Source organism: Apus apus, chromosome 2 (assembly GCF_020740795.1).
Source record: "Apus apus isolate bApuApu2 chromosome 2, bApuApu2.pri.cur, whole genome shotgun sequence".
Classification (NCBI taxonomy): Eukaryota; Metazoa; Chordata; class Aves; order Apodiformes; family Apodidae; genus Apus; species Apus apus.
In genome coordinates, this window is record NC_067283.1 from 68,371,924 (window position 1) to 68,387,844 (window position 15,921).

The window sequence follows — 15,921 nt, forward strand, 5'->3', positions numbered from 1 at the left end:
ATATTCCTCTCCTGCAAGGCAGCATGGGACCCCCCTGGGAAAACCCAGGCTCCCAGCCTACCAAGGAGTAATTTTATAGCCACCTTAGGAGGGATATTTGGAGGCTGGGAGTAAGTGCAGGAGACTTTATGTCAGTGAAGGAGATTTCCCAGGCAGGTATTTATCCTGCAGGTGGTGAGTGAAGAGAGCAGCCGCTTCTGTGCCATTCACTTCCCAGTCTCTCAGCCTGTTTGGATACAGTTCATGTCACTGGCTCCAGCAGAGCTTTGTAGCCTCTGCTTCCTGTTTTGACAGCAAAAGAGGGAAGTGTCCCATTATATGGTTATCTCTGAAGAATGAACCCTTCCATCCAAAGTGTCCCCAGCTCCTCTTGAAGTCTGGCAGAGATGGTGCACATTTAGTAACAGTGTTAAACTCCAGTGCAGCTGCTGGGCGATTCTGCTTCTCTGATACTTAAATGTGTATCACCTATATGTATTTATGCTGAAAGAAAAATACTTGAAATATTGTCATTTGCATAGGGGCTACTGCAGTGAATAGCAGCTGTAATAACAGTTGGTAGCATTTGGATATCTGAGTTTGATGCAATTTGGGAACAGAGACACACAGCAAAGCTTCCAGTACTTCCCTGTTATTCTTAAGGTAAGCTGCCATAGGTAGCCAGGAAGCTAACAACCTCCTTAGGAAGTCATTGCACCTTTTGTTAAGTTCAAATTAAGTCTTTCACCTTTTTTTTTAGCAATCCTTCCCAGTGATGTATCCTACTTATCCGTGGAAATGCCTCTCGCCTGCAGACGTGAATATTTTACTGTGGATCTCAGCTAATGTTATCAGATGTAGGAAAGTCATTGTGTCACTCAGCAAGTCGCCGAGGGGTGAAAGAATTCAGTCATCTTATAGAGGTCACTTACAGCGAAAGATTTAAGATATTCCTGCCATTTGAAAGGACAAATTTCTGCAAAGGAATTTAAGACTTCGGAGCAGAGCTGAATACCAAAGTCTGTGGAGTCAGCAGTTGCTGCAGGCTAACACACACATGCTTTAAGGGTTAATTAAGCATATATGGTAGTGCTACTGGCAATTTTTGGCTTGCCAAGGAGCCTGCGCTGCATATCCACCATCCAAAACTCTGCGGTAACATGTACTTTCGCTCAGACTTTCCTCTCACTGTCATATTTGCAAAAACGCTGTGGATACAGGCCGCTGAGTATCGTTCAGGTCACCCCCTTTCCCTGCTCAGGATGGACATCTGGTGGCAACACGAAGAAACTCGGATCTGCTCCTGGGAGTTTCCCTCATTAGCAAGTTAGCAATACAACCCTCTTCTTTCCTTTTCTCTAAAACAAAAACAAAAACAAAAACACCCTAATAATTCAAAGAGGTCTCCCACCACCCCCAGAAAAATCCTCATTTAATTTCCTGCCCATAAGCTAAACTTCAGTTTTTATTCAAAACTAACTACAGCTGTTAATTTCTTCTGGCAGTGTCAGTATTTAGGTGGCATGCAATTAAAAGCTCAGTTACCTGTTTCTAGTCAAAGAGAATGTCTCATTTAGCAATTTTTCCCTCACTCTTACTTAAGAAAATTAGGTTTCTTGGTTGTTTTATGCATAAGTTGTGAGGAGCATACAGGCACACAAAGCACTGAAATGGTAAAAAGTTACTTTAACTTTAGTTAGAAGCTTTCAGGGAAGGAAGAAAAAAAAAAAAGTGAGAGGTTCCATTACTATGACTTAAAATACACTTATCTCATCTGTATTCATGAGGAGGTATATGCAAAACCTTTTTTAATGCTCTTAGGTGTACAACTCCCCAGGAACCAGGATTACCCAACTCTAGCAGAATGATATACCTCAAATTCAATGGGTTTTTTTCAGGATTAATAGTATACTTTTAAATACAGTGTAGACCATATTGTTGTAGGGATCCCTTCTCCACCTCCTGAAAACAGAAAAGATATTTGACTTTTATAACTTTGCATCCCACTTTCCCTCCAGCTGGACCATCAGCTGCCTGTGACAAACCCAGGCTCCTGCACTTCAGGGGTCAGCAAGGACACTGCAGGAAGGGCAGCTTCTGTCTTCACACTCATTTTGCCAAGCAAAGGCAGGTATTTTTTTAAAGCAATGTGGAAGACCTGTAAGTAACAAAGAATGACGTTTGTTTTCTAAAAAAATACAAACAACCCTATGTTGTACAATAATGACATAGCTGGAACAGACTATTTGCAGTGCTGCACTCAGAGAGGTTGAAAATGCAAACATGCCTCCTAATTTTAGTGTGCTAGTTTCCAAGGTCTGCTTGTGAAATGGGGAAGAGTGGTTGACTATAATCTTAGTGCAAAGATCAAAGTAGGCTAAAAACAGCATCTGCTATGAAAGCTCAAGTTTTTCTTTTCCCTTGCTGAACTTTCTCCACTGCAAGTAGGGGCAGTTGAAAAATAGTAACATCATCTTATTTGCACATGCCAAACCACTACTTTCTTTACTCAGAAATCTCATCTAAAAATATGCCATGATGATTTCCCAGATCAGAACACTTTTTTTAAAAAAAAATTGTTATAAATATTAATTCAACAACATGATGGGACCACTCTCCTTGCAAAAGCAAACAGTTAAAAGTGGACCAAGTCCCAGTATGTATTTCACAAACAATCCCAACTCTGTTCCAGCCTTGGCCACCAGCTCCACACTATCAAGGATATACTTATGTGTGAACAATTATAGCTTAAAGTTTATTTGAAGTCAACAGTATCAAGTATTAAGGGAAACTGACCTGAAATGGCAGCAATTAAAAAAAATATTAACATGTTGCATCATGAATATATTTTCTTTGAGTCTTTCAATGGCATTTGCTTTTATTTTTGCTAGTAATGCTTTTTCTGTTTAAAACTGAGGAAAATAAATCAGTGACTATACAAGAGAAACAGCAAAATCTGCTCTGTACAGACTGTGAAAGGCAGCTACATCCATCTCAACTCTACATATAAAAATGAAAGGCAAATAAATGAGTAAATGTAGAAATATATTAGGCAACACGAGGGAAGATTCTACCTTTAGCCTGCATACAGCTGCCATAGGCAACAATAGCAAAGATGTGTCTTGTAATCCATATAAAATGGGTTGCAGGTGTACCGTGCTGTCAGAAGACCTTCTGCCACTGTGCAGATGTACTGTGTAATGATTACACCAGTACAAAAGACACAGGGCTGAACTGAATTTCTTCTGAACAATGAAAACTAGAGAGGTACCTGGCTGTGAGCACGAGAATGCTGCAAAAAGAGATGACAAGAGGAGGAGAGGTCCTCACACCATCCTCTGCTGTGTGGGCTAGCGAGCTGTCAGATGATGTCCCTCCATGTATGTTGCCTGCTGTACTGAGCAGGCAAAATTAATCACTGATTGGGGTGACTTACAATGTGAGGATGAACTGGAAGACTGAAGTTTTAGCAGGTAAATCATGACCTTTAGGCTCACATGAGGTATAATGAATAGATGTAAAAAAATCTTTATATGCTAGGTTAAGGTTGGGAAAGGATGAAGAAGTAAAGGGGAGCCTGTATGTAGATCTTTACCAATTTCTCAGTTTTCAAATATTTGATCTTGATTTATGCTTTAAATTAACAAACATGTTAGTAACCCTAGCATTGGCTTACATTTTTATTTAGCAATTAATTTATGTTTGAGTTTTTTGCATAGAGCCACACAGGAGCAGAAAGCTTTTCTGTTAGGCCAGTTCAGCTTTAAACCTTGGCAAGTTAACAGAAGGGGCTAAATTAACAGAAGACCCCTCTTCCAAGCTCTTCCAAAGCTTGTAGGAGCTGCCGTTTCTGTCCTTGTGCCATGAGTATCGCAGACTGTGAGTTCTGTGAACTCATAAAAGCCATTGCAATTGAGTAAAGAAACTAGAAAGCTGGATAAACATGAATGGTTTAAAATACTATTTGTAACTTCAGAATGTGCGATACGTTATCAAAAGGCGAGTTACACCTCACAGGTTGAGGAAGATTTTCATCCAAGCAATCTATCCGTTATAAAGCTGTAGGCCCAATACACCTGGGTTTCAGTTTTAACTCTTCATGTTTTCTTGAAAGGGGAAGACTCCCAAGATAGTGCAGGACTCTGCATTTGCCAGCTACTAGTCCCTAGAATTAGAGAATAATTTCTCTCTCAATGTGATAAGGAGGGATTTCAGATGTTTTCTCCCAGATACCACATTTTTTTATACAAAGTAAAAAGTGTATTTTTGAGATACAAGAGCCTGTTTGTCACCTTTTACTTTGGAGAGAAAAAAATACTAGGGGAAAAAGCTTCTGAAATCTTATTTAAAGTAACTCTGACAAGGTCTGCTCTGACTAGAGTGCAAAATATCTCTTTTCAACAACACTTTTCAATAAAATTGGGATAGGCCCACATAGCATGAGGCCACAGCAGGAACTGCCAGATTATTTAAGTTTGAAAATACAAATGCTGTTCCCAGCAGCATCCCATCATAGAAGCAGCTGTGCTCAGGCTGCCTTTCCCTCCCCAGTTTGCACACAGGGGTAAATCTCCAAAGGCAATGGTCCCTACACACCCTCCAAAAAGAAATGTTGGAGACCATTCCCTGCTGCATTTGGCTCAGAAACCATTTCATATCAGAAAACCAAGTGGCCTTGCAACCATCCCACCCCGACCCTGGTAGATGTCTCCCTCCTGTGCAGGGCAGCTGCTGGGAGTGCAGCAGGCAGCTGGCTGCCTTCTCCCATCCTCAGCCATCTCTGAAGCTTTCCCACTGCTGCTGTGCCCCCTCCTTGTGGCAGAGCTGCCACCAAGGGGTTCTCTGCCTTGTGGCCTCCTCAGGCTCTGGGGGATGAAACCTTTTTCCTGCAATTCTTGGCTGCCTGTCTGATCACAGACATTGAGTGGATACTGCTCAGTTTCATTCACATTCGTTTTAAAAGGCACCTCACCCAGTGCCAACCCAAACACGGGTATTTTAGGAAAAAGCAGAGTCTCAGAAGGCACACTGCACAGGACACAAGTCCACAGAGGAATTTTTAGACATCAAGAACTGTAGCAGCTCAAAAAACTTTTAAAACCCTGTTGTCTTATAGCTGAGCCTTTTTTTTCATTCTTCAGGAACAAAACATTCCCTCATCTCCCAGAGGATATTTTTCAACACCTGTCCTTACTGCGACAGCAAATAGCCTTACAGATTAGTTCCTTAAGGGAACAAACTCGGCCAAGAGGAAAAGGAACACAAGTTGTTCCCAAACACCATTTAACATTAGATGTCATAAGTGCACATCGCATTAATTATTTTTTAACAAGTCAGGAGAAGAGATGAGGTTAACATCATTTCTATATCAATTTAAGCTGATGAGATGCAGCTGCTACTGTGCACTGAACAGGTTTCCATGCCAGCTCAAGATGAGGTACCTCAGAGAAGAGAGTCGTCTTTTTTCTTTCTATGGGAAATGTTTAGAGACTGATAAAAGATTTTATGCATTTGCCTTCTGGAGGCAGGTCCTAGAGCAATCACAGAGAAAGAAATGTAGTTTCTTTAAAGACTATTAGGAGGAACTTTAGTAAAAAAAAAAAAAAATCTATTACTGTGTTCTTAGCCTTCTCTAAATTAACAAAATCTCCTCCCTGGTGAAGCAAGTGATAACCAGCCAGTAATTGCATTGCTTGTGGGAGGCTTCAAGTTTCCAGAGCAACAGCACGCCTGTAATGCAAGGCTTGTCTTTGTTGCACTTTTGGCCCAAAGCAGAGCTCAATTTTTCTGTCCCAGCCAGCTCACACACAAGCTCCAAAGCCTCCATCTTTCCTGTGGGGTGTTGGCAGTCCAGACCTGGCTGAGCCCAGAGGGGACACAGGCAGAGAAGCTGTGGCTGCGGATGGTTGAGCTAAGGCGTTGGCAACTCTGTGTTGTTGGGCTGTAACACGGTGTGACTGTTCCCTCCAGCAGGTCAGCACAAGTTAGATTGGATATTAGAAGAAACTTGTTCCCTGAAAGGGTTATCAAACGCTGGAGTACACTGCCCAGGGAGGCTTTTGAATCACCATCTCTGGAAGTATGTAAGAGAAGTGTAGATGTGGTGCTTAGGGACATGGTTTAGCACCGACATGGTGAAGTTAGGTTAATGGTTGGACTCAATGATCTTAAAGGTCTTTTTCAACCAATTTTATGATTGATTCTCTTACTGTGGGTGCAGGCTTGCTATCATGGCACTGAAGAGCAAGTAAGACCTGCCGTTGTTAGCTGCGGCCTCTGCAAGCCTTTCAGAAGGGACCTGGCAGCTGATCTGCTCTGGGTCCAGGTGGTCTTTGCTCATATGCAAAAGGTGCCTTGCACAGGGCGGAAAGTGTAACCCCTAACGTATTATTACTGTTTTCATATTTAACAAGTACAGCACTATAATGAATAATGTAAACCAATGAATAAATAATGTCAACTAGAAGATAGGATTAGCTTAAAACCAAGTACCTCTGGAGTGTAGGAGTACCTGCCCTGTGCTGAAAAGGCTGCTCAGCTCAGGAGTTTTGGGCAGAGGGGAGATCTGCTACAGCACCTTTAGAGCCACGTTGCCTTTTTAGCACCATGCAGATGGCCTTGTTCAGGACAAGGTCTCTGCCTCGTACTGATCCTTCACTGTCAGACACACAGCCAGCTTCAAATAACTTGTTCTGCTCTGTGTCAGGGGAATCTTCCAGCAAAAATCCAACAACCTCAGAAACAAGTGATTAAAAGGTCATTTCCAGGCACTTTTCAGATATTCGGTGTAACTCTGAACACCACAGCTCAGACATCAGAAGGTGCATAGTTGCAGCAGCATGGTCCTCTTCTCAGGCTTTCTCACTGGAGCACTGTGGCTCCCCTCTAGCTCACTGAGCTGCAGTGGTGGGACAGCCGCTGCAGACACCCCTAGGGCTCCAGGACCCTCACTTTCCCTGCTTTGAAATTAAATGTTGTTGAGACTGCTCTCTGGAACGGAGCCCCTGGGCAGGGAAGGCTCATGTCCACACCCCTGCCCCTTTACTCCCTGGGGCTGCCGCTGGTCTGCACTAGCATCCACCCAACTTGGGAACCATTTGAGATGGTGCAACCTGGCCAAGGCCAAAATAATGCCTGAGAGCGATGTGTTCAACCATGCAGATGATCCTGTTCTAGGATCTAGGAATGTAAGGAGGTACTACTTGATGCATGAACACCTGCCAAGCTGTGATGCAGGCTGGCTGCTTTCTGAGCATCCTTTGTGGCAGCTTAGGGAAGGGCACTGCTCTTGGCCCCAGGCAAGCAGCTGTGATCTGTGCTGATGTGAATTAAAAACATGACTCATTTCAAAAGGCTACCCAAGGCTTTGGGCAGTTTTTTCTAGCTGCTGGGCAGAGCTCCCAGTGGCAACACAGCACTCAACTTGGGTGGGAAACATTTCTAAGCTAACTTCTTGCTTAGAGTAATTCTAGTCTCTTACGACGTCTTTATTTCACTCGGCTTTGAAGAGATAGAAGCAGATAATTAATTATAAAAGACAGTTTAAAAAGAAATAACCGGTCATTCTAGAGTCTTGAAGCCCCAGCACAAAACCTATACACCAGTGACAGCATATGGGCCCTTGTTAGTGTGGAACCAGACTCCCACAGCTGATCTCCATTAGAAAAGTCTCTGTTCACTTCCCTCACCCGAAATGATAGGGAAATCCATTTAATTTTATTCAAACCATACAACAGCTTTTGGCAAGTTTTGTTTCCTCCCATTAAAAATAAAATAAATCCATAAAATACAATAAGTCCATCAACTGATGCTCCAGTTTTGTTTATGTGATGTTCAGAACAGATTGTGGCAATAAAAGGAATGGGTACTTGAATGAGGTATTAAGGCTAGCAGCCTGTGGGAAGATATATTTAGTTTAAATACTAATAATAGCCCAATAGCAGCAAGGCAAGATAATGGAATGTGACAGATGTTGGATGTTCTCTCTTTGCACTCTGCCAGATGTATATTTTAAATTACTGTTTGCATCACAAAAAGGCCAAGGGGCCTCAGTTTTGGATTCGAGGCCCTAGGAGGCTGGACTCTGTAAGCAAGTATCCAATACCTTCCCTAGAAATAGAAATGACGTTATTTTTGTGATGTATATGGATATTTTTGCATAGCCTAGTCTTCATAGAGCAGCCCTAAAGTTGACGCTGCTAAAAAGTTCACATGAAAGCCCATTTATTTTCCTTCTCAGATCATTCAAGCAGTATCCTTGGCCATGGGGAGCACTGCTTGGTGAGATGAGGACGCCAGGCTGGCTGCCTGCACTGACATTCAAAGCTTCTGGAGAATCACTTTATTTGAGCAATCAGGCAGTGCCACTGGCAGTCACAGAATCATGGAATGGTTAAGGTTGGAAGGAATCTTAAAGACCACCAAAGGAACCCTTTCCAAGAACAAAAGCGTATTGATATTATAGATTCTTTCTTTGAATTAGGTTAATGCCAGGAATACTGTGCACAATTGAGCACTATCATTAGAAAGTTTTTTCAGTATTTGCCCTTCAGATTCACATCTGAAGAAGCAAAAAGTTATGTATAATGTCAACTGCAGGTTAATTTTATAGAAACCACTCTGAAAATGACAGTGTTGACTTCTGTGTTTTCTTCCCACCAGTGACATCTGACACTCATTTACAATTTATTAATCAGTAGTACAAACTCATTCTGGATTTCTAGACTGAAGACAGTTTTCGTTGCTTCACAGGCGTAAAGCATGGAAAATGCATTCACATTGGTTCATGTTGTGCCCTGAAACACAGTTTTATGTATTTGATGCCATCAACAGCATTTTAGAGAACCTGTAAATTAGTAAATCATTGGGCCAAAGCTGCAGGAGGAGTAGGAGTTTCCAGCTCACATATTCTTTATCTTCTCAGAAGCAAAAACCAGAGACTTGCTGGGAATCTCTGTAATCCATGGAGTAAGAGCTGCTTTCCTATATCAATTCTCCAAATTAGGGCTGTATTGTAACTACACACTGAGATGAGCTGATGTTGCTAGGAATAACTCCAAAAGGTCAGTGTTGTCCTCATTTGGCAGCTCTGTGACTCTGTAGGTTACCACACTCTTTGCTCTGACACCAAAGCAACTCTCAGGAATTACAAGCAGCAAGCACACAATCATCCCCTGTCCTACCAGGAGGTATCATTTGGGGCTGAATCATTTGCCCATCAGAGGACATCCCACTTAATGTCTCCAGCCTCATGCATCTGAACTCCTACCATCATCAGAGTGCCAGCAATGGTTCCAGCAATTAATGATGAGTCTGTGAGAAATAAAAGACCCATTTTCACCTGGAAAACTAAGGAACAGGGAGAAATAAACAATCCTCCCATGGTTAGATGGGAAATTTAGAGCTAAGTCACATTTTTCCAATTCCCAACTAGTGCACTATACATTAAACCTTTTTTGCCTCCAATAACAGATTCAAGCTGCATCAGGGTTATGACATGTGGATTTCCTCCCCCCAAAGGTTTTTGAGCATTTGGGTTTTGATCAGCCACTGTCACCACCATGTTTCTTCAAAGAGATATTCTGAACTGCTCTAACGAGCAGCAGCCACAATCTGAAACAGGGAGAAAGGGAGAGATGGTTCACAGATCCTCAGAGCTACTATGCGGATATGTGGTTGGGATCAAAGGGGACTGCAGATGTTAACAGCAGCTCTTAAGAGAGATCTTAAAAGTTGTGTTTTCTTGCACTGAGTTTTATATAACCACACCGCTTTGTTCTCAAATATTTAAACAGGTTAGTGACAATGAATAAATTATAACAATTATAACATGACAGCATAATGAAGCCAGCATGGTGAAAGTGCTTTGTATTCCCAGGCACCCTATGGTCGTCATCTTCAATATCTGACCTTAACTCAGATCCAAGAAAATTTTAGAACAAACCAGGCTGCTAACAAATGAATAATTAGAGATATCCTTGATCAGCTACTTCCTCTACATAAATGCCTGTGTGTTGACTATACTACAGTGTCATCAAAAGAATCCTTGGCTGCTTAAGTCAGAGTGCACAACTCTCTGCACTGTGAAGTACAATTTCAACATAATAATTCTTCATAAAGGTGGTTTTAGTTCAAGACATGCATGAATTAAAGAAAATTCAGCTAAGATTCACTCAGTAAATAGTAGTAACAATGACTAATCAAAACTTCCCTTTCTCTCCCACCAAAGGACTTCCCAGACATCAGGTGGATTTCCATATGAGAGAGCCTGCAGTTCTCTCCTTCTTGCTCTTAGACAAATATTTTTTCTTAAGGTTTATCAAAATGGTGGAGACTCTCTAAAGTTTCCTGGTAAATGACCAATGAGACACAAATACATACATCCTGGTTAAGAAGCCATTAACTGCTCTGACAGTTAAGCAGTGTTCTCCGCTTGTTGGTGACCATGTTCCATGGGAGACAATAGGAGCTCTAGACACATGGCCTGGTGGGAAAGTCAAAGACATACAATAAGCCATGAAAATGCCACTCTCCAAAGAAGAGAGTCAAGAAATGAAGAGGCAGAGATCCAATACTTCCCAGCTCCCAGATAATTTCCAGTAGTTGTCATACAGCTACTTGTCTCTCGTCCCAGGCCCCTTCCAAAAATGACATGGGCTTTATTGCTAGAAAATTGTATGATTCTTGGGGTGCCCTACGCAGGGACAGGAGTTGCATTCAATGATCCTGATGGGTCCATTCCAACTCAGCACATTCGGTGATTCTATGAAATAACAAGAACAGGACTGAGTATTGCTGCCAGTATAGGAAGCTGCACAAGTCTGCAGGACTAATCTTTCCATCCACTTCCCTGAACCCTACCTCTTCCCAAAACCCTGTTCCTTAAATTTCCCTTTGCTCCTGCAAATCCTACCTACGGCTCCAAAAATCTTATAACCCTGCCCCCTCCAAACATACTTCCCACAAAGACAACAAAAGAAAATACTTCAATAGTATACTTTTATGCACTCTGCTTTCACAGATATCTCTGACTTCAAGGGATGTGGTATGGAAAACACTGGGATAAAAGGGATGTTTTGTTTGTTTACTAAAATGGGAAGTTATCTTTGGTTGTAGTTGTGGATAAGCGATCATAGCCCTTTGTGCCATAACTTTAATTAAACACATTTAAACATTTTCAATTTCCATTTTAATTTTCTGTGCACAAACTATTTTTGCTGGAAAAAGTGATAGAATTTAAGTTTAAGAATATTTGTTAGTTGTAGTTACAATTGCTACGTATGCTTTTAGTGGAATTTAAACTAACAGGTGATTGATTTAGATTAACAGTAACTGGATAAATAAAACATCCTACATCATGGTAGCACTGTAAGTGAACTATTCATTTTAGAAAAGCCTTGGAACCTTTTCCAGAGTAGAGAGAATCACAGAATCACAGAATCCTGGGGGTTGGAAGGGACCTCAAAAAATCATCTAGTCCAACACCCCTGCCAGAGCAGGGTCGCCTAGAGCACATCACACAGGAACATGTCCAGGAGGGTTTTGAATGTCTCCAGTGAAGGAGACTCCATAACCTCTCTGGGCAGCCTGTTCCAGGGCTCTGTCACTCTCACAGTAAAGAAGTTCTTCCTGATATTCACATGGAACCTCCTATGCTCCAGTTTGCATCCATTGCCCCTTGTCCTATCACTGGTCATCACTGAAAAAAGCTTAACTCCATCTTCCTGACACCCTTAACATATTTGTAAACATTGATGAGGTCGCCCCTCAATCTCCTCTTCTCCAAACTAAAGAGACCCAGCTCCCTCAGCCTTTCCTCATAAGGGAGATGTTCCACTCCCTTCAGCATCTCTGTGGCTCTGCACTGGACTCTTTCCAGCAGTTCCCTGTCCTTCTTGAACTGAGGGGCCCAGAACTGGACACAATACTCCAGATGCGGCCTCACCAAGGCAGAATAGAGGGGGAGGAGAACCTCTCGACCTACTAACCACACCCTTTCTAATGGACCCCAGGATGCCGTTGGCCTTCTTAGCCACAAGGGCACATTGCTGGCTCAGGGTCATCCTCCTGTCCACCAGGACCCCCAGGTCCCTTTCACCTACACTTCTCTCCAGCAGGTCAGCCCCCAACCTGTACTGATACATGGGGTTGTTCTTCCCCAGATGCAAGACTCTACACTTGCCCTTGTTGAATTCCATCAAGTTTCTCCCTGCCCAACTCTCCAGCCTGTCTAGGTCTCATTGAATGGCAGCACAGCCTTCTGGTGTGTCAGCCACTCCTCCCAGTTTAGTGTCATCAGCAAACTTGCTGAGGGCACACTCTGTTCCCTCATCCAGGTCGTTGATGAAGATGTTGAACAACACCAGCCCCAGTACTGACCCCTGAGGGACTCCACTAGTCATAGACCTCCAACTGGATTCTGTCTCATTGACTACAACTCTCTGACTTCTTCCTTTCAACCAGTTCTTGATCCACCTCACTACCTGATCACCAAGCCCATACTTCATCAGCTTATCTACAAGGATGCTGTGGGAGACAGTGTCAAATGCTTTACTGAAATTGAGATAAACCACAGAATGGGAAGGGCTGCAGAAGAATAATAAGACTCTATTAATGCAAGAGCTGGAGAGACTGGAGCAGGAAAGAAAATTGAGTGGGGATGTCACCAGAGATGCACTGAGGGTTATTAGCACTGGTTCAACAGAAACAGCTGCCGAAACATAGCCTGCCCTCAAAACTCACTTGAAAAATTGCTTCCACCCCTTCCCCCTGCTATTGCCCATTACGCAAAAGCCTTGCTGGTCCTGCTTTGGGCTGCCTGTGGTTTTCCTCTGTTTGTTCAGGAGTGGATGCAGAAGTCTCCATCCTTCAAGTGTAGGAAGCCAGCACTTTCTAACTCTCCTCCCTTTGACCCCATGGCCAAATCACCCAAAGTACAACACTGCTCGTTCTCCAGGATACCTGTCCTGGTAGCCTCTGACACTATAGCCCTTGTGAATATCAGCCATAAACATAAAATCCAAAGGAAAATTATAAGTTATTAGCCTCAGGTAGTAAATAACTCAGTGAAATAATATTACTTAAGTCATTTAGGCTGTATTTTTAAACATATTGAAGGACCAAGCATGCTGTGAGGCACCAGAAGAATTTCCAAAATTACATCAGAAGTTCCCATCAATTTAAGCAGGAATCAGACTATTTAAGAACTTCAGAAATCCCATGTATATGAATATACCTCCCCATAACAAAGTACTTTAGTATCCTTTAAAAATATGTACTTTATTTATGGCCACTGCAAATTTCTATGTTAAAAATACAAACTTGATTATGTACTTTTACTATAATATTCAAACTAGTTACTTGGACTATTTCACTGACCTAATACATTATTTTCCTTTGTTTCACTTGCAGCACAACTGGCCTTTTTAGCAGCATCATGGTTTCATTCAGTCTACTGCAGAATAGACCAAATGATGATCTTTTGTCACATCCCTTACCAAACCCAGCATAGCAGCATTTGCAAATTATCTCTTTCTTTTCCTGTTGATAGCTCTGACTGTTTATAATTTACAGTCATCTTGGATTACTATATATTAACAAACACCCTTGCTAACATTGCTGGCATATGTTCAAGGTCCATTCAAATTCAGCTTCTTTGCACTGTCACTGTATTAACCAAAGAAGTTGTAAGGTTCCTTCTTTTTCAAGGGTGCCTTAAAAAGGTGGCAACTAAAAAAGCTGACAAAAGAAAAAGTAAAGATGGCATATCATGAGGGATTAGGTCTTACTCTCAAATAGGTTTGCAGCTTTAAGTCTGCAAACCTAGAGCATGGGTAAACCAGATGCCTGCAGGTTTAAGAAAGCAATTTGCAGCAACATAAAAGTTTTGCCTATGTAAAATTGGTGTGTGTGTGTGCATATGTACACAGAAAAGACTGTGACTCTAACAGCATTTTTATATATTCAGCATTTGCCTCTTTATAGACACTTTCTCAAAAGCACACCAGAGAGTTGCAGGTAACTCCACAGAGATTTTTCCTCCAAAGTATTCAGGTTGGCTAGAAGAGATACTTCAAGTATGGCTGAGGGGGGATCTTGCCACTCTCTGCAATTACTTCAAAGAAAGTGGTAGCAGGCAGGGGTTGGTCTCTTCTCCCTAGTGACAAGTGACAGGACAAGAGGAAATGGCATCAAGTTGTTCCAGGGGAGATTTAGATTGGGTATTAGAAGAAACTTTTTCCCCAAAAGGGTTATCACACACTGGAACAGGCTGCCCAGGTAGGTGGTTGAATTACCATCCATGGGAGTGTTTAAAAGACATGTAGGTATGGTGCTTAGGGACATGGTTTAGCATCAGACAGGGTAGAGTTTGGTTATGGTTGGATTCAATGATCTTAAAGGTGTTTTCCAACCAAAATGATTCTATGATTCTAAGTCCACCAGCACTGCATACCTGCTTCTTTCAACAACCCCTGCTTAGGAAAACTTTCATGAGGAAGAATGCCATTGAATTATTTTTTTTAAAATACAGACATGTATGTACATTTATATACTGGTTTTATAAGATAACCTAATTCCACAGAAACACACTTCAGCAGATAAATAGGATGGAGGATGCAAAGATTTCATCCAATACCTCAGAGCTGTTCCTAACCAGGAATAGTTGCAAGCATGTGCATTGCAGTAATTCTGTTTGCAGCCATAGCACATCAGCTGTGCATGCTGATCCTGGATTTGTTTTGATCAGTTTATGTTTTTATTTGTACAGTTCATTTACATTTTGTAGACTGCTCTAGTGTGATACATCCCAAACACCTATCAGTGTAATAAAATTGAATGGGAGCCACTCCCATTTAATCAGACCTGGATGAGGAAAAAGGTAATCCAACAAATACTCATCCAATGCCAAGGTTTTAACTGATATAAAGCAAGAGTTAATAGATGTGTCTTTCTAAACTCCAGCACAGAAGCTTCCCCACACTGCAAGCCCAAACACATCCTCAGGTGCATCTACTCTACCCCACATCTCTCCCCAGAAACAGCTGTGTAACATCTATTAGTCTTTTGACTTTAGGATAAACCTTAGAATTTTAATTTTTGAAAATATTCTTTGTTTTAATTTGCAGATTGCTAAAATTGTTTTTTGTCATTTTTCCCAGTAGGACGAGTGCAAGCAAAAATTGAAAGCAAATTTAAGCCTACTGTCAAACCCACGTTTCTTAGTTACTTTTCACAGAGGCTTAGAAGCCATCTGTCCAGCCCCTAAACTCTGAGCTGAGATGAAAATGTCTATTTTAAATAACCCAGCTGCACAAACCACAGATTTAATAATAAGGACTTCATTACTGGTTGTGACATAGATAGTAAAAGAACCCTCTCTGACTTTCCCAGCCCAGGTTAAGATTTTTAGGTGCTAGCACCTGAGAAAAAACACTCCATTTTTACCTGTAAACTGAGCAAGAAAGTCCATGAACATGAAGCTTTATTTTAAAGTGCTTCTAACTCTTCAGAACCAAACTGAGCTTTGAATTAATGCACAAATCTGACAAAGGACAAAACAACATATAAATTACCATTGATAAATACCCAGGCTAAAGTAGTTACTTCTACTGTGGCTCATTAAGAAAGTGTTCCATTAGAGCTGTAGAGTTAAATAATGAAGGAGATGACAGAGTTAAGGTTCAGTGTGCTACTGTACAAGTGTGAAAATGTTTGTAAAATGCACAGATAGCATTTTCAAAAGGCTGGATCTTTGTCTCTGTACTTCCTATCTTAATTCCCCCTAACATTGCTTTACTGACAAAGAGTATCTTGCCATTTTTGCCCAGCCAAAGGGAACCAGGCAAGGCTATGAAGGGTTGCAAGGAGATGGTGAAGGGAAGAAGGAGCACTAGGATTTCAGAGGACTGAAGCTGAACACCACCATGGCTACTGTAGCTGAGC